This window comes from Polistes dominula, unplaced genomic scaffold (genome assembly GCF_049000335.1).
Source record: "Polistes dominula isolate Pdom_NZ unplaced genomic scaffold, Pdom_raw_medaka contig_29, whole genome shotgun sequence".
Classification (NCBI taxonomy): Eukaryota; Metazoa; Arthropoda; class Insecta; order Hymenoptera; family Vespidae; genus Polistes; species Polistes dominula.
In genome coordinates, this window is record NW_028300865.1 from 2,517,612 (window position 1) to 2,538,352 (window position 20,741).

The window sequence follows — 20,741 nt, forward strand, 5'->3', positions numbered from 1 at the left end:
ACACTTCTCACACATATACACCTTTTGTCTAGTTGGATATGTTTTTTTTTTTATTTTTTTCACTTTTGGATATTTAGTTTTTATGAGATTATTTTGATCAAAAGTATTACATAAGTAAAATAATTTTTCTATATATATATTATTAAAAATATAATAATATTATTATAAAAAATATTTTGTATCCTGTAAATTTTCTCAATACTTTTATTTTTTCAATTTTCTTAACGAATTAACTGTGGAGTTCCATTTTGAAAATGAACATCCGCTGTGTGTCGCTAAAATCAACCTATGGCGAGTTTTGAGGTTAAAATTGCTCATTTTTAGGATAAAATGAAATAAAAATTAAATTAAAATAAAATATTAAATATCCAAAATAAAAAGAATAGCAAAGAGATAAAGAGAGACAGAATGAGAATATTTTTTGAATATATGGAACAAAATTCGAACTTTACAGTAAAAGAAGAAACAAAATGACCGATCATTCCTAGGTTCTTTTTTTACAATTTTTTTTTTTTTTTCAGTGCTGCTAGTTAGTTGAGCCATTCTCAAAGAATATTTCAAAGTCCATTTGAAAGTTAAGAATGATGCTATCTTCTTTTACCTTTTAATAATACAAAGTTGTCGTACTATTTTAAAAAGAAATAAGTTGCTTTGTACGTAATACGTTGCTCTTTAAGAAAGTACATGAAACTTTACTTACAAAATATATATATATATATTAGGGTGGGTCGAAAAAAATTAATTATTTTTTTTTTACAAGTGCCACGGAAAAATGGGTTGCTAGACATCTTAACAAAATTCTCACCAAATATGAGCTCTTAATTTTAATAGGAAGATTCTCCGCATCGCAGTTTTTTATTATTTTTTTTTTCAGTCCAATAGATTAAAATTCATATCTCATTATTTATTAACTGTACAGAAAAATGTTCTAGACGAATTTTGTAGGAAATTTAATGCTCTACAAAGAAGGTATCTTATATTTTTTCCGTAAACCTTATTATTTAAATGATATTGAAAATTTAAGTTTGATGATTTTAAGACAAATTTCATTTTTTTTTTTTAATGAATTTTATAACTCGACAATAAATGATTATTATAAAATGCGCAATACAAATTTTTCTAGAAAATTAATTGCTCTATAAAAATGGTATATTATGTGTTTTGGCGATTAAATATATATAAATATCAAATCGATTTTGTTTTTATACAATATCTAAGAAGATTAAACGAATCTACCTATTTTATTTTATTTTATTTTATTTTATTTCTTTTTTTACTATTGAGAAATAAAAATACTTAAAAAAACCTAACGAAAAGTAATATTATATACTTTACTTTGATTTTGCACATGAGTTGTGTTGTGTTGTGTCATGTAATACGAATATTTGATATACGAGAGATTTACCGCATATGCGGATGCAAAATTCCTATTCGTTAACAAATATTCGATACGTGTAATCGAACACGAAATGTTTTACGTACTGCAGTCGTAAATTAACACACATCAAAGAGAATACTTAAACACACAATCGTTACATATATATATATATATTTTTTTTTTTCTGTTAATTCTTTTTTGTTTCTTTTTTTTTTAATAAAATTCAAATATTCACAGATTACACGACAGTATCATCAATGGACACAGATTGATTTGATAATAAATAATAATCAAACGTATTGAGAATGATTATTAACTGATGAATAATCGTCGAATTAAAATATGTAGAGGAAATATTTTAACAATTTTTATGAAACTTTTTTTACATTGGAAATAATTAATAAACTTTTCGTAATATTTTTTTTTCCAACGAAAATATCATGGTAAAAAAAAGAAACAAAAAATGTTATCATTAAAACATTTTTTTTTTTTTTTCTTTTATTTTGGTGACATTATTTTTTAAATTAATCAGCTGGTTTTTTACAATTTGAGGAAAGGGAAAAGAAGTAAGAATGAAAAGATGATTTCTCCGCTTTCTCTGGGAGATAAAATTCAGATAGGAAATTTTCGAAAGACGAGCCTTTTTTAGAAAAAAGGGTTCTCACTTCCTTCCTGCCACGAATATCGCGATTCTTCTTCTTCTTCTTCTTCTTCTTCTTCTTTTCCCTTTGTCAATTTTATTCGTTCAAATTTCAAAGAGTAAAGGTCAAAAAGCTATTCCTTCCCATTTTTCCCCCAAACGTGAAACCTATAGCCTTTACTTTCATCCCTCAGTTTCTACCGATATTATATAATGTTCAATAGTATAAATCGATAAAAAAAAAAAAAAGAAAAAGTAAAAAGAAGAAAACCTTTAGGGTATCGCGATCAAATGAAAAGTAAAATTAAAAACATTTCAGTATAAAATTTGACCAACTTTTTAAAACGAGAACACAGAAACATAGCCAAAGTATCATCGAATGTTCTTTCTTTCTTTTTTTACTTTTTGGTACAAAGAGTAATATAAAATAATAATAATAATAAGAATGATAATAAAAAAAAGAAAAAGAATATTATAAAATTCAAAACGACAAGAGAGAAAGTAACCTTTCATGTTTTTTAAAAAAGAAAAAAGAAAATAGCACAAAAGTCGTTTCCATTACGAACAATTTTCTCTCTTCTCATCTCATCTTTTTTATTTCGCTTCTTTCTTTTTTCGTTTAAACGGTAAAGAACTGCAAGTGCGGTATATATAAAAAAAAAATAAATAAATAAAATATATACTTATAGTAAAATAAAAAAGGGAAAAGTGTAACGAAGAGAAAGGGACAGATAGAAATAAAAAAAAAAGAAAGAAAAGAAATAGAAAAGAAAAGAGGTCACGTGCGAGAAGTTAAAAAACGCGTGTGCAAGTGCATTTAACTCACGAAGAAACGAACATTACTCGCTTTGAACACACTGTATATATATATATATATATATATTTAATTCACCCACTCACCCACAAAACACCCATCCACCCAACGTTCCGCTGATTCAAACACTTCGAAAAGTTAAATTTCCGTTAAAATGAGCTTTTAGTTTCAACTATATGGACCATTTACCTGCTTCAATTACCACTACTATTACGTTAACACTCGTTTTTAACAAATATAATAATTTAAACGTTGTAAAAATGTATGCACGCGTGCATACGTAACGTATAAGTGTCACGTGGTAAACCACGCATTTTACCGTCGTTGAAAAACGATAGACAAAAAATAATTTAAAAAAATATTAAAAATTAACTATGTTTCTTCTCTTATTATTATTATTATTATTTATAAACAATGATAATTATATCAACAAAAAAAATTTATTTAAATAAAAAAAATAAACATACCGAAAAATTGTCGAGCCGACGGCTTGTCACAAATTTGCTAACAGCACATTTTCGTCATAACTCGTTGAACAAAATGCAACTGGAATTTTTGATCGGTGAACTTTTTTCTTCTTTTTTCTTTTTTCTTTTTTTTTTCTCGTCACTAATCCTTTTTGTCAAAAAATTTTCTTTCGAATTTCACTAACGTTGCACTGTTATATTTTTTGTTCTTACGTTTTTCCTTTCAATGTAGGCTGCCAGTAAAGAAATCAAGGAAAATACTTTTCTTCTGTTTTCTTCTTCTTTATCGAGCTTGACAGGATCAAATACTTTATTTTTATTTAAAGTAACACAAGAAGTAGACGAATCTGAAAGGATTCGTCTTACATACTTCAATGATCCTTTAACAAAAACGTGTAAAAAGCTTCTTCGAAAGTATCACCATAATCATCTCACTAAAAGTTTCAAACAATTTCTTCCAAATTCATATCTTCTTTTTTGAAACGTTTCGTAAACATTTTTATCACTAATTTTCACGTATCACTTGAAATAGATAAAAAAAAAAAATGAACAAGTAAACCAAACTTCTTTAATCCTTTTCGACGATATCTTCTTGTCACACACATCCATGCACTGTTTTCTCACGTAGAAATAAAATAATACAGCAACAAAAAAAAAAATATATATATATATTAACAAAATGTTGAAACGAAAAAAAGAAACACACCAAAACCAAACAAAATATTAAATCCTGACAAGATCAAAAATATTCATTTTTATTTTATTATTTGACCGTAAGAGTTACGTATTATAAACACTAACACACTACCGTAATACTTTTTGTTAGCGCACGGACATATAGATAAACACGCGTGTTACAAAATAATAATACTATCGAACGTGTAATAACGTTGTTACGAGAAATAGATCAACGTTAACCTTCCGACGGCGCGCGGCACACTGTTGCTCCGTGAGTACACTGGCACCGCTCCGGCAGGTTTATCCCCACCACCGACCCTACCGTCACGTTGCCAGTTCTATCCCCACTACTCCACCATCCGCGACCACCACTTCTTCCACGCCGATCACACAGTCAGTCAGTCAGCACACACACGCACACATATATATACGTGTGTATAAATGTACACATACACACATAAAAGCATACAAATTCTCCCTATATCTTTCTCTCTTTCTCTTCCTACTTTTTTCTAGGCACATATATATATATATATAAGGGAGAGGAAAAGGGAGAGGAAAAGGGTCCGTTCGTAACGTTTTTGCATTTTCTATGCGCCGAGAAGGGTCACCCGAAACGATCTCGTCCAACTATGGCAATGGGAAAGGACCAGAGTGTGACGGAAAAAAAAGGGAATGAAAAAAATGAAGGGGAAAAAGAGAGCAAAAGAGTGAGGAGAGGGAGAGAGAAATTTTCACGAGTGAAAAGTACTTTTCGTCTTGGCTATTTATTGGTCTGCACTGTGCTGCACCCTTGTGACGAGAAACGCCCGTTCGGAGTTTGCGCTAGGGGATGAAACAATTTTTTTGTTTTTCTTCTTAAATTATCAATTTAATGACAATTATTATAAAATTATGGGGTTTATTATTGTAGTTGAAAATAATGTTTCAAGTGATACGAAATAAAATTTATTTATAAATAATAATTAAGAATCCTTTTTGTCTCATTCTTATTTTTAAAATAAATTTCTTTATTTCTTCATTAATTTTATTGTAATTAAACCGAAATTAAAATTGAACAAATAATTTTGTTACTAACAATAATTCTTCTTTTGTATAAAACACATGAAATTTTTTGAAGTTATATATAGTACATTAACGTAAGTTTTGTATCAACCCAAAAAACGTCACGTAGACATAGGGAAGGGGGTGAGTCGGATGGTACGATCTAAAACCATAAAAATATTCGTTTTGGTAAAGTATGACATATATATAAAATGGTCGAATATTGCGTAAAAACGATTTCATAAATAAAACAAACATTTAGGATTATGTGTATACGTATATACAGTGAAAAAAGTTAGGGGTTGGTTGAGAAGGTCTATAGAAGGTACGTTCGTATACTTCGTAAATCAAGGTATGTATATGCTACTCTTATATACTGATAAGTACATACCAAAGAAACGTTTTTGGAATAGCCGAGTACTTACGACAAGTTTATAGGAAAAATAAAACAAGAATATGTGCGTGTGTGTGCTTGGTATCGATTTCGCAGTTATGCTGACAACGATATTGGTTATACAGTATTTGTACATTGCTCTGATGATCTAAAATAAAAAAGAAATAGCAGAAACAAAACCGTATTTATTATTTCTGTCGATGGAAATATAAAATATGTTTAAACTTTAAACAAAATGTTTTACTATGAACAATTTCATTTAATTGTATTTAATACATACGTGTATATACTTAAAGATAAGATAAGATAAATTATATTAGCTTATGAGAAATAATGTAGAACAAGAAAAGAAACGAGTACAAGATAGAAAGAGTTTATCGAAGCAAAAGCCTTAGATATTAAAAAAAAAAAATAAAAATAAAAAAAGGGGGCGTCTAGCTGACTCTTTAACTTGCGTTCCCGATTGTTAAGCGGTTATTTTAAAAGAACTTTTTGCTCGGTAGAAAAAGAAGATTATATTGTGGAAAGTGGGTCGAATGAGATGGGGGGTTTTGTTGGTGGTGAGAAAGGGGGTCTAAGAGGGTGGGGAGAGAGAGAGAGAGAGAGAGAGGAGTGCAACGAACTTGGCTTGTTCGCTATTTGTTCGATGTTCAAAGATTCTTCTTCCTGACTTGGTAGTTTTCTTTTTTAAGATCAAAAGAAAGAAGAACGCGTTTAGTGAAATTCCAATGGGCAACACACACAAAAAAAAGTGATCTCTTAAAAAGAATCCAGGTAGCTTGTTAATTATTCTTAATGTTGAAATGCAAAGTTAAACTGTATTTAATACAAATATTTAAATATATGTGTGTGTATTTATATATAGGGTGTAATGATAAGAAGAATATATACATAGCATATGTAATACATAGTATATCGAAATACACAGGGACACTCGTCTAAATCCAAGGGCTAATTACGCGCTCGTTTAGCAGAGTGAGGGTGGAAGTGAGAGAGTGGGAGATGAGGAAGAAAGTAAAAATTCGTTGGCTAGGGGCATTTCCCGTGCGATTTTCCTTCTCCTCGCACGTCGCCGTTCGCTTAACGACCAAAGTTGCTATACGTCGCGTTCCTCTTGGGCATTTTAATGGATGAGCAAAACGTCGTCGTCGTCGTCGTAGTCGTAGTTGTCGTAGTCGTTGCATCGACTTTTCCAAGGCAACGAACGTTCCAAAACTTTTCCTTCCTTCCTTCCTTCCTTCCTTTCCTTCTAATTAGCCGTTCAACGAGCTAGTGTCTACCTATCTTACCTATCTTACCTATCTTACCAACTTACCAACCAGTAAGATTGGCCTGGATTTTCATGCAGACCGATCGATCATCATTTTCTTCAAGAAATATTCTTTTAACATATTAAAGACCCCAAAAGAAATGTGGAAGACCCACATTCGTGGGTGGTCACTTTGAATGTACTTAAAAATCGTAGGAATAAAATCAAACAAATTTAATAAGTTATTATGTAAAAATCGATAATTTCTCTAGCTATGGAATATTCTTGAAAATGTGCAACTAACATAAATAGTTGACTTAGGTATGAGTGACCAATGAAAGGCAGAAAGATTATCTTGAAAGATAGAAAATGAGAAAATAGTTGAATAGTTGTTCCACATAACTGGACAGTTGTCATCGTCGTCACGTTCACTCGAAAGAACTTGCTTCTGGATAACGATATTCCTCACGTTCGTTTTACTACTCTTTACTCTTTACTCTTCTCTCATCTGACAAGATTTTTCCTCCTCCTCTTTCTCCTTTACCTTCTTCATTCTACTTCTACCATTTCTTCTTCGGCTTGTCTTTCTTCTTTTGACTCACGCTAGCAAACTCGTTCGCGTTAATACGCGCGGTAATCCTTTCCTTCTCGACAAACAAACAAACAAACAAATAAACAGAAAAAAAAAACAAAAGCAAAAGCAAAAGTTACGGCAAGTTTGTATGAATGTGTATATTTGTGTGTTAGTTTTTTCTAAACGAAACGAGATGACGACGACTACGAATAAAAAGAAGACAGGACAAGAGAGATAAAGTATGGGGTTATGCTGACAGAAAACATCCTATCTACTTTTGATTTATGTTTATTTCCAATATTCTACTTTTCTAGATGTTAACTCATTTATTATTAGTATATACCCCTATTCCATTTCGATTTATTTATTATGAATTTTATTTAATATTGATCACAAAGAATATAAGATTTATAGTTTATAATCAAAATTTTATATTATATATATTTATATAATTGTATATATATATAATTTTCTGTATATTCGTGAACATATTATTCCCACGACCACCTATCTTGTAACATATGTTGTCTGGTATATAAATTATCAACGTATACTAACAAAAGCTTAATTACTTCTCTTGCTGGACAATTCATTATTCCCATCGGCCATCTATTCCTATACCACAATGATCCTGCTAAAACACATTTCTCGATAATTTGTATAAATCCTATTTAGTATTATAAACAATAAAAGATGTGTTTAGAATTTATTTATGAACAATTTGATCCTAATCGTTTGAATTATTCATCAAAACGAGATCCCTCATAAAATCATTTAACTTCGTTTAAAATCAATCGATTGAATAATTATCGATCATTTAGATATAACCAATTACAAAATTGTTAAAATGATGGTACTGACGATGAAAAAAGAAAAAAGAACAGCCAATAAAAAAGAAATGTTTTCTTTTTTTTTTTTTTTTTTTTTTTTGGTTAAGTACATTTAAGTACTACGAAACAACGATATCGAATTGTAATTGACTTACAATTTGTTCTCCCTTGCGTCCAATTCGTATGGTTAACAAGATCTACGGCAATCTCATTCGTCTTAATTATGTGGTCAAGAACGTGCGACCAATGAGAGAGACTGAGAGAAAGAGAGAGAGAGAGAGAGAAAGAGAGAAACCCAATAGAGACTAACGAGAGTAAAAACGAGTGAATCTCGGTCACACCGTTGTTTACGTAAAGTTTGAAAGTGTTCGTTCAAGCATTTCTCCACGGTCTTCCCTATTCCAAACTAATTTCAAACTAATTATATACTCTAAACCTACTACCCCCTCCTCCCCCGTACCTTTTGCCTCCTTACCTTGTTCTGTAAATCAAGATATCAATTATTCATCAAACTCAACATTGCAAAACTATTATAAATACATATGTACGTACGTATATACGAAATTATGAGAACATATTATTTATACTAATGAGAAATATATATATATATATATAAATGTATTTAAAAATAATAAAATAATATTCTATATAGTTTGGAACTAATTTTAATAAATTTAAATATACTGTAAATATTATTATAATAAATTGAATAAATAAATGTATCATATAATATTATTTGTCATATATGCAAATCGATTGATATAAGAATTTTTAATTCATTGTATATTATTTTTCTTCTTTTTTTTTTTTTTAATTTTAATTTTCTGGTATGACGATAAATAACCTTTTTGCAACTATTGCGTGCAATGGGTTAATGAAACACGCGTTGAAAGTCATGGTTAACTGTGTGTAACTGTGTGTGTAACTGTGTGTTTTGTATAGATGCAGTATTGCACACCTACAACGCTTGGTGGATAAAATTAATTAAACGGTAGTAACCTTTAGCAACTCTCACTAACACCACCATATCACCCAACATTACCAGCATTAGGAACATTGGCATTGATCCTCACCCTCTTTCCCTTTTCTCTCTCTCTCTCTCTTTCTCTCTTTCTATTTCGAACACGAAGCTTCAACTTTATCCTACTTCATCGATCCCCTTTCGTATATACATGTATTTAACTCATTTGGGCTTTGAGTTTCCAATTGCAGACAACCGTTTGTCAGATAGGCTCTTACCAAGCTTTTTTTTCTTTTGATTAATTATTTTATTTCACTTTGAATTTATTTTTTTTTTTATTCTCATATCTTCGTACGTATCGTAATTCTTGTTATAAAATTATTTAAACATATGATGTTTTATCCTTTAAAATTGTAATTAAGAAAACTTATGATACTGATTAGTGTCACGTATTTTTTTAATGGTGTTTCGATTGTAATAAAAAAAAACAAAACGTGTATCATAGGAAGTAGAAAGGTCCATTTAAACATAATGGTATATATCTTCTTTGTCGTAAGTATGTCACGGCACTTGATTATTTTATCAAAATAATAGTCGACTTTGATAACAAAACTTGCAATGCTTTATCTTCAAAACTACGAAGTTTAACGTTGTTCTTTCGAACAATTTTTGTTAGGAGAAAATTTGGATTCTTTTTCATTAATTTTTTTTGTTTTTTTATTTTTTTATTTTTTTTATTAAAGCTCTTTGAGAGTTACTCATTTCTTTTTTCTTTTCTTGTTCGTAGAAAAAATGGTTTAAAGCGAGCTACACATTTTATTATATTTTGCACGAATATTTTATATGTTTTATTTTATTTTATTTTACATTTTACTTTTTTTCTTTTTATTACGAACGAGAAACGTGAAAAGCTAAAAACTGACGTATTATTTTGTCTATTAACGTTTTTACTGTAATCGTATCATGAATCATTATTGATGAATTTCACGGTACTATGGTTACGGACCTTTCAAAAATTCCTTTATTACATTAACATCAAACGAATGTACCTTTTATCAATTGAAAATCATATTAGATAAGAGATTTCATTCGTTTTTGTATTAAAAATGACAAATTTGTTCAAATAGAATTTCTTTTCATTTAAACTAACTTAACTATAGTAATACATTTTACAATTAATTTTTAATTAGTCGGTCAAATTTAAAGCTTATGAAATATGTCCAATTCTAATTCACTTTTTACAAAATTAATTTAAGATTTTACACCAAGATCTTGTACAAAATTTTGCAATAACAATATTTATAATTAATGAATTAAAATTCATCAGGATTTTTGTTTCACCATTTGAGAAAACAAACCAAACGTTCAATGATCTTTGCTTAGGATAGGTAAAAATAAAAATAAAAAAAAAAAAGAATTCAAGAGAATCGAGACAAAAGTTGAAAAAAAAGGGGAATTTTCAAACGATCACGAATCGCAAAAAGGGTGAGAATGCCTCGAGGGACAAATGGGTGGACTGACAATGAAAGGGAAAGGGAAACGGAAAAATTTCATTTTGCGTTCGATAGCAGGGACCTATTCGCGAAAAATTTTCTGTTACCAGTACTCTGATAAAAATCCACCATCGTTTCTAGTAACATTCACTAACATAGGAAAATGGTCGGTGTCGTTCGTTGCTAACACAGAAGGTGCTTTTTTGGAAACACTCCAAGTGCACTAGCAGCTTTGCCGAAGGGTGCTGATGGTAGTGGTGTTGGTGATGGTGGTGGTGGTGGTGGACTATGAAAAGGTGATGCAGCGAATTTTCAAAGTGTTTGTTAAACATTCACCTTTACTGTCTCTCGAGCGTCACCTCGGTCGAAAACGTGACGAACTTTCCTATACTACTTTGCTTCTTGACTTTCTTTACACGAAGACCTACTTTAAAAGTACGTTTTTTGTATACAAAATAACCATGACAAAAAATTGACCCATACAAAATATTTTATTATATCAAGCCCCGATCGCAAAAATAACCAAATGCAAACTAACTAAATAATACAAAAAAATTATAAAACTTTGTAAAACGTTCAAAACAAATACCTTGAGTTCAGATTAGTTCTGTTTGTTCAGACAATGAATTTCACACCAATCAACACATCAACTTTTTATTACTTTGATACTTGAGTTTGATAATACATAGATGAAAAAAAAAATAAATACGGTCACAAGATAAAGATATAAGTATATACATACATATACTGACATGTATTTGTTTGTACGAGTAGATAAAAAAAATATATATATATATATATAAGCAGAATTTGACGTTGAATCATTACAAATAAACATTTGCGATAGTAAAACGTACGATTGATAAAATTCCAAAGGTTTGTTGATCTTTCAATAATCTCGATCGATATCGTGAAAAAAAAAAAGAAATAATTCATAAAATCATCGTTGTATATTATTATACAAATGTTGAAAAGCCTAACTAATAATAATAATAATAATAATAATAATAATAATAATATAGTTGGAAGTTTTTTACACGTTAGTATAAACAAAAAAAAAAGAACATACAAATAATTAATGCGAGCGTAGGACTCGATAGGAGAGGAATAGTAGACTGGTTTTCTTTTAGAAACGAAAGCAATTTGAAAGTTTCAAAAACCTAATCCCCTGACGACTAATTACTTTTCCGATAACTTCTCGTCAACGAAAAGAGAGAGAGAGAGAGAGAGAGAGAAAGAGGAAAAGTATTGAGTATAAAACGAGTCGTTAAAATATTTTTTTCTTTCACCAACCCTCACCCACAGTCCAATGGGAATAAGATAAGTCATAAAATTGCTATTTATCGAATGTCGTGCAAATTTATTTGTCGATAGAAATGGCTAACGTTTGACGTTAACGACTCATACACAATATCACGTATATATATATATATATATGTTTGTTACATATGCACGTGTGCATTGAGATGCACAAGTTCAATGATTTTTCGATAACGGGAGATCGTAATATAAAGTGGTGTGTGTGTGTGGGTGTGTATTACGACGTTTAAACGATTCTATCAAAGTCTACAAAAGAAAATCATTATCAACATTTATTTATTATCAACATTGAAAAAGTTTAATATTATCAACATAGTTAAACGACATAGACATAACACATCAAAGTTTGAGAAGAAACTTTATCGAAAGAGAACAAGATTCTTCTTGGTTTAAATGCATGTCACGTTTTAGGACGATAAAAAAAGGGAAAGAGAAAGAAACAAAAAAATATTATGGTCAGAATAGAAGAAGAAAGTGTCGGCTTCGTTTATGGTTAATTTTCAGACGTAATACAACGAACGAACCTAGCACGAGCTTTTAAATAAACATGAGAAAGAAAAAGAAAAACACATTCCTTGTGCTTGGACTTGTTTCGAGTTAATACAAAAGAGTTATGGGGGAAGATAGTTACAGAGAGAGAAAGAGAAAGAGAGAGAGAGAGAGAGAAAAGAACGATAAAACGAGTTTTAAGATGAGATCGTGTACTAACGATAAGACACCATAGATAAGATAAAAGTGGACAGGAACGATAAAAAGGTGCTAGAAATTGTCCCATAACTGTTACCAAAAAATACTTTTACAAAAATATCATGTAAATTGGTATAAACTTTGACTGTAAATATATAATATTATATCTAATATTATTAATAAATAATTTGATAATAATACCAAAAAATATTCGCATTAATGTGATTAGTAAAATATAACGATAAATAATAATTCATAATAAATATAAAATGTGTTAAACAAAATCGTGATATCTTCTTTATATTCGTCTGCCAAACAAATCCCGTTGCTTTTACCCTCTCATCGTCACCCTTTTCTTCTGTTCTACGTCGTACAGACGTTCATGCTCACATAGAAGGGGGAAAAACGGTGCTTACTGATTTACGATTCGAAAAGAAATTGCGTATATACGTTGGTGGACGATGATTTATCGTTGGGATATAAAATTGCGAATACCTGTGGATATTGGGAGAAGTAAAGGGTGGTAGATCGTCGCATTGCCAGGAATACGAAAAAGGGTGGGTGATAGCAGTGCAGACAAAAAGAAGGCTAAAGCAAAAATAAAAATAAAACAAAAAGAATAAATGAATGAAAGATAAAAAAGAAATTCGTGGGATAATAAAAATATGCTGAAACAAAATCAAACAATTATTCAATTTCATAATAATATTACAAATTATAATTTGAATTATTATTTAACATGAGATGCAACATTGTTTTAAGCTAATTTCTGGAACAATTTTGTTTTGTTTTTGTTCTTTTTTTTAATTGAAAATTCAACAATTGCAAAAAGTATCAGTCGTTTGACGATAAATCGTCACAAACGATTTTTATCTTTCTTTATTTATTATATACATATATATATATAACGTGAAAATGAATTAACTCTTGTACCGCCATAGAATAAAAAAGAAACGAAAAAATAAAATAGAAAAAAAAAGAATATGATATATTTGACAAATACAAATATTTGCTTTTAGTTGGCAACCAATAGCGATGGATTCGCAAATATTTCATGGGGGAAACTCGCAAGCTTTGGTTATTATTTATTATAGTATGTTAATCGATCATCTGATTTATTTTTTGTTTTGTTTTTTTTTTTTCATTTCTTTTTTTACGATACGATATTACACGTTCAAATATTTATTTATTTTTTTTTTTGTAAATAGAAATGCCAAATATATCCATACAGTGTAACATGCAAATGAAATAATAATAATAATGATAATAATAAAAAAATTCGTCTACGGTAATTCCCCCATTACAACGTGTTATTTTTTTATGATTACTCTCACATCAGCAACAAGCGGAGAGTTTATCTCACGTTGAGAATCTCGGTTTCTATCTACGATTGTTTTAATTTTTCAGTTTGTTCGGTTGCAGTTGCAAGTGCAGTTGCAGCGAACAAGGTAGCCAACGAATTCTACTGGCAGTGGTTTATATCCGGTGTGCTTGGAAAGATCAAAACATTTTGATCGAAACTCTCGAGATACCTATTATATATATGTATATACTAGTATATACGTGTACAGGTATGTAAATAGAAATGAAACGATAACGACACGCGTGATATTCCATAACGAAAAAAACCTAAACCGTTGTTGATAAAAAAAAAAAAAAAATACATAAAAAAGAGAATGAGAGAGATTAATAAATAACACAATAAATTGTATAATATAAAGAAATAAATGTATATATATTAAATAATTAAATAATAATAAGTGGAACGTTTAATATTTTTTTGTCAAGGATTGGACGATAAAATGTCGAAAAATGTTTATTTTTTTTTTTTTGAGTTAAACGCGACGAGAGAAATTATTTCTTACTGAAATATTTCCAGAACTCTTTTCAGTTTGTATATATATATATGTATATATCTCTCTCTCCCTCTTTTTCTCATACACACACATGTATATATATATATATATATATACAATCTCGTTCGGTATGAATTTAAGTACGACGATGGTGAGAAACGTGCACGTGGAATATAAAAGACGAGAAAAGGGATTTCCAGTATGTGAATACGTACGCTTTCGTGGCAAACTGTAATTCGTCTAGTTGCATTTTTCAAAATACATTTATTCTATCTTCTTCATTTTTTTTTTTATCTCTGTCTCTCTTTTTTACACTCTACTTCTTGACAAATCTAACGAGTCTAGATGTATTAAAAAAAAAGAACAGGTGAAACACTTGGTTGGAAAGACAACAACGGGGAATTTTGAGCGAATAGGAAGTTTTCTCGTCATTGTAATCGGACACAATTGGATTTGAAAACTCTGCTGTCAGACAGTTTCGTATCCCAGACTATTTTACAGTGTTCAAATGAAAACGAAAAGTCTATTTCCCTAGGGAAAAAAAGGGCTAACGCGTTATAAGAACATAAGTAGTAGGTTTATTAAAACAATAAAACATAACTATTTTCATTTCTTTTTCATTTTACTTACTAATTGGATTATTAATTAACAAGAATAAGATATTACAAAATAATATTACATTAGTTATTAAATTTAATTGAAAATAATTCTAAATAATTCGTACAATTGTTCTGAAATTTCGTGCAAAAGATAAAAAAGAGAAAGATAACAAATGAATGAAGTAAATAGTTATTAAATTTAATTGAAAATAATTCTAAATAATTCGTACAATTGTTCTGAAATTTCGTGCAAAAGATAAAAAAGAGAAAGATAACAAATGAATGAAGTAATAAATAATGAAAGATAGTTTTCAACCTATAGAAAGAAAAAAGGTACAAGATCATAGAAAAAAAAAAAAAAAATCAGTGATCATGGGAAACCGAACGTGATTTTAACAAGCCGATCATTGTCATTGATTTATTCCTCTTTTTTCTTTCCATTTTTAAGAAGAACATGAGAAAGAGACTGAGTTAGAGAGAGAGAGAGAGAGATAGAAAATCAAAGGAAAAGTGGTTGACCAATAATATTGGCGCTGCCTGGACAAAATCTGTTTGTCATTTGAGACTAGGTCTTGTTCACGCTGACATACAATTTACCCCCTACGAATAAAAGTCAAACTTGTAAAAGAAAAGTAATATAAATCAATCAAATGGTCAAGTGAGAGACGCAAAAGGTGGTCTACGAAAAAAGGCGATGATCGTTCACAGCGGGTAATCTTCGCCCTTTTTAGGATCAGAGAGAGAGAGAGAGAACAATGGTTTGAAAAAGAAAACCTACCACCCATACTCATTCCTTAGAATAGTTTTATATTTTTTTTTGTTCCCAGTAACATGGTTAGAATCTATTTACCTAAAGGTTAGATAAATTTCAATGGGGTTTTTCTACAAAAAAAAAAAAAAAAAAAAAGAAAGAAATGAAGACATATATTTAAATTTCTATGACAAGAAAAGAAAAAAAGAAGTAGAGAAACACGAAACACATTTTTTTTCTTCATCTTTCACCGCTAGAATTTTGTCCATTCGAAGAAGGATATGCAACCAACATTGATCGATTTTTGCCGACACCATTCTAACCACCCATATTATTTTTGTTATGACGTCTTTTTTTCCACGACTTTTACAAATACATTAATCTCATGCGAATGAATTGACAATGATGTCTTTATTAAAAGTATTCGTGTGAAAACTCGTTTTGGGTTGATATTTTGTACCAGCCCTCCATCGAAGGATACCTACCACCAAGAAACTTATTCTTTTCACTGGTCAATGAAAAAAAAAAAAAGAAAAAAGGAAAAAGAAAAAAGAAACCTACCCTGAAGAAAGTAACAGAGAACACGGGACTTTTCCTTTCTTTTTTTAAATTAAAAAAAAAAAAAAAAAAACACTTAATATCTTATTTCGTTTATTCCTTTACTTTCTGCGAATACGAAGGAAATTGAGTAGAAAAAAAAAAAGAAAAAAGGGAAATACAGAGAATGGAAGAAAGTTTGAATTGTCTGTTGTGAACTAATCGAGGAATCGCATGACGAGTAAAACTGAGTAATGCACTTTTCCCATCTCTTATACGGTTACTTTCTTTTATTACTAATTTTTTTTTTTTTTTTTAATACTTTAATACTTATCCATCAAAGTGAGTTAAAGTAGTAGTATTCATCAAGATAGATCATTCGATCTTTTATAATTAACTTTGGATTTAATCTCGTAAGGTTAGATTCATTTTCTTTCATGATAGAATCAAAATAAATGAAGGTAAAAGATTGTGAAATGAAATGAAATGAAATGAAATGAAAGGAAAGGGAAGATAAGGGATAAAAAGGTTATTCATTTGAAGATGAAACTTTAATAACGATCGATTTCATTGAAAAACTCTGATATTTATAAGGGAAACCCTTTTGAGTTTACGAAACTTGTACGAAGACAACAACAAATTTACGAAGAAGATCGAGTTTGATCGAGTGTGAACATTTCACCGTGCCCTTCCTTCATCAGGTAGGTGGTGTTGGGAGGAATGTAAAACCTTTAAAACCTTGAGAGTATTCGTCTACGTCTAAGGGCTCGCTTTTTTTTCTTCCTTACTTTTTTGCATGTGTTTTAAATACCTTAAGAAAGGACGCATCCTCCTACTCAACGTTGTTCTCGTCGTCTGGATAATAAGAAGAAAAAAAAAGAAAAGAAAAGGAAAAAAAAAGGGTTTGGAGATCGATAAGGGCACGCGTGTGAGGCTTCACGCCTAGTCGTGAGTGTAATCGGTGCTCTTAACGCTTTAATCCCTCAGCATGGCTCCGCTCGAGGGCTCCCTTCGTTTCGAAGGGTTGCCCTATGTTCTTCTCCACAGGAAAACCTATTCTGTCTCTCTCTCTTTCTTTCTCTCTCTTACCTCTTTAGTTTTATCCCTTAGGTATGTACCTTTCCTTTTTTTTTTGATTTCACACCTTTCACGTATCTTATCCCTTTTTTTCTTTTTTCTGTTCTACGCACATTCTTTTGCGTTTTAATTTTTTTTTTGAAATTCTTTCAATTATTTATAATAATCTTTAATAATTTTTAATAATATTAGGATGAAGTATAAGTTTGTACATATTTTAAATTATTATATTATATTGTATATATATTTGGAACAATGGCGGGATTTGGTATTTGCGGTAATGAACTTTCGAGTTCCTAATGCCAATTAATAATAGTAATAATAATAATAATAATAATAACAATAATAATAATAATATATATTTATTTATTTGCATATAAAGTAATATTATTCAACTTCAAAAAATTGCAATATCTGAAACACCACAATAAACTAACAAACAATTTGATAAACCCTAATATCAAATAATAAATATCTATAATAATTTTACAATTATATATATATATATATTTGTTATACTTATACTACTGTAATAGTAGTATATATATATATAATATTATAGTATAGTTTTAGTTTTAAAATATATTATACTGTCTTATTTAGTAGCACACCCTTTTTAGATTTACCAAAATCCTAATTCTTTTCTCTACACCCTAAGCCCTTTTCTTCTTTTTTTTTTTTTTTTGTTCAAAATCCTCTTTTCTCTGTCCCTTTTTACCTTTCTTTCTCTCTTTCTCTCGTTCTTATTATCTTCTTCTTTTTTTTTTTTACTTTTAATTCACCTTTCGTCGACGAGGGCCCACGATAGGGCAGTTTGTAATCTGGTTCGCTATGGGAGCCGTCAGTTGGCACGCGAGCCCTTCGGCTGCTTGATTCTCGTTCACGAGGATCGAAGGGATGATATCTGAATTATATCTCTATCTTTCCCTTTCTCTCTTTCTCTTTCATTCTTTTAAAAGCTGAGAATTGGAAGCTAAGAGGAAAAAACAACCAAGTAGGAGAAGGAACAGTTGTGTGAGATATGAGGGGGAGGGGTGGTGAAGGAAGATAATTGGTGGTCAGGTATGCAGTTCGTTTCTTTTAACTTTTCTCTTGCCCTTTTTGTATTTTTTTCTTTTCTGCCCTTTTAGATTTTACCAAATGGACACAATTTTACGTTCAATCTAACCCTAATGTCTTATTTTTCATACGAGACAATTATTTTCCATCTTTATTTTCTATTCAGTTTAGTTTTCAGTTTATTTTCTCGTTCGATTTTTGCAATAGATGGTGAAAAAAAGAAAGGAAGTTATCTTTTTGAAATATAATCGTCCTTTTCGAATCGCTTATCAATTTGTTCTTTTTTGTTTTTTTTATTTTTGTTTTTTTTTTGTAAAAACTTCCTAACATTTATGTGAAATATCGAAGGAAATATCATTTTGCGGAAATGTTCTCGACATCCTGGCTAGTCCCAAGAATATCCTTTCCGATTTTTGATATAGTATTTGTTGAGAAGATAAAAATAAATAAAAAACATTTTGAAAAGAGTTTTTTGGAAAATAAATGATGCATATAATGTTTGCGAGAATATATACACACTACTTTAAGTAAATACATTTGTGTGTACATACATAAATAAATACTAGGATGCCCCTAGTCAAGTGTTTGTGTAGTTTTGTTATAAATTGTTGATTTAATATAATAAAAAATAAAAAATAAAAAAAGTAAGGGGTTATCTAGCATGTAAATAGAAATAATTGAATTGTAATACAACACCATCTATTGAAAACTTACAGTACCTAGAGATCTACATAACTTCTAATTAATAAATCTTTAAATTAGCGATAAAAAATTAAAAAATAAACGCGATAAAAACTATTCTATATTTTAAGTTGAAAAAAATCACACAAAATAAAATAAAAATTTCATTAAATTTTGTTCAGCAATTTTGAAATTATTAGTGGACAAACATTTTGTAACACTAAATTTTTATATATAAAGATAATACAGTGTACCAAAAATTCTTGCATATATTTTTGTATTAACATTTCCAAAGTAAATTTTACAACCAAAAAGATATTAAACAATCCATTACACAGTTTATAACACAATTTATAACACAATAAAATCCCAAACTTTTGGTTCACATATATATACATATACATTTATGAAGTTGATATATATGAAAAAACACTCGTTTTATATAGATAGAGGAAAACTCGAATGTTTCTCAGGATATCTTAGAAACATTTTACGCTTTCTCGTCCAAGTAATATTGTTATTCCTGAGGATATCGAATATCCACTCTGGCAGACATTGCTACAAGTTCTTATATTTGCATATACATAAAAGGCCGCAACGTAGGAGAGAGAGTCCGTGCAAACAGGAGGAGAAGTACATTTGAAGAGAGATAGAGAGAGAGAGAGAGAGAGAGAGAGAGAAAGTGAGGAAGGGAGGAAGGAAAAGGGTCCTTCGACAAACATGTCGGGAGTTTCGAAGGGTCCACATAGAGTGTGGAGACCAATGGTATATAGTAGACTAAAGCCCTCTCTTCTATTTTGAAATTCCAACGTTGACGGTCTATCTTATTCGTCTCGTTGTCCTCTTCCTACTCCTCCTCCTCCTACTACTCCTCCTCTCTTTCATCGTCATCTTCCTCCTTTTCGTCATAGTATGGTATCTACATATGTACTACAGTGAATTACAGGAGTATTTCGTACCAACGAGTTCATACTGTGAGAAAAGTAAATTTTAAATATAATTTATATTTGTTTAGAAAATTTTTAATACAAACACACACACACACACACACATACACATTTATATTTCAAATGATTATATTTTTCTACATTTTAATTCGTACATGTCAAAATGATTCGTTAGAATAAACAGATATGCGTTATTTATATATTTTTCAAAATAAATTATATTTTAAATAATCGTTCTATACGATTGTGATCCTTATCGATGATCGTTATCGTTACCCTTCCTTCATTATCTCGAACGTTATTCGAATCGCATAGTAATCTCTTATTTATTTTTTCTTTTTGCCGTATCATGAACTTCGTTCTGTCTTCATTTACATTTATCGTTAGTCATCTGGCAGCTGCAACTTGCTATCGTTTTACAACAAGATCATTTCTTTAATCGCAAATAAAACTATAGGTATACATTAATTTCCTAGCAATCGACTAAACGATAATTTACACTACGACAGATTTTATTTTCTAAGAATTATAATACGCATGATTATTTAAAAAAAAAAAAAAAGAAACATCGAATCTTGAAGACAAGAAGATCAAAGGATTTATCTCTTATTCAAGTTGAAATAAAAATTCATAAAAACGATGTGAGATAAAATGTAACATCTAAAAAGGATGTGTAGTAAAATTGTGCGGATTTAAAATGCACGG

At 29.7% G+C, this 20,741-nt stretch overlaps 1 protein-coding gene across 4 annotated transcripts in view; it reads right to left on the reverse strand.

Moving 5' to 3' along the window:
- Window positions 1-20,741, reverse strand: part of pxb (putative Hedgehog signaling attenuator pxb) — a 367,180-nt gene that overhangs the window by 119,851 nt on the left and 226,588 nt on the right. Inside the window, exon 1 of one of the 4 annotated variants that reach the window (XM_015321053.2) lies at window positions 3,300-4,256. The exons of the other annotated variants lie outside the window; for them this stretch is intronic. The gene's annotated coding sequence lies outside the window, so the exon portion shown is untranslated. Of the gene's footprint in view, window positions 1-3,299; window positions 4,257-20,741 lie in introns of those variants that run through there. 4 annotated transcript variants of the gene reach the window in all.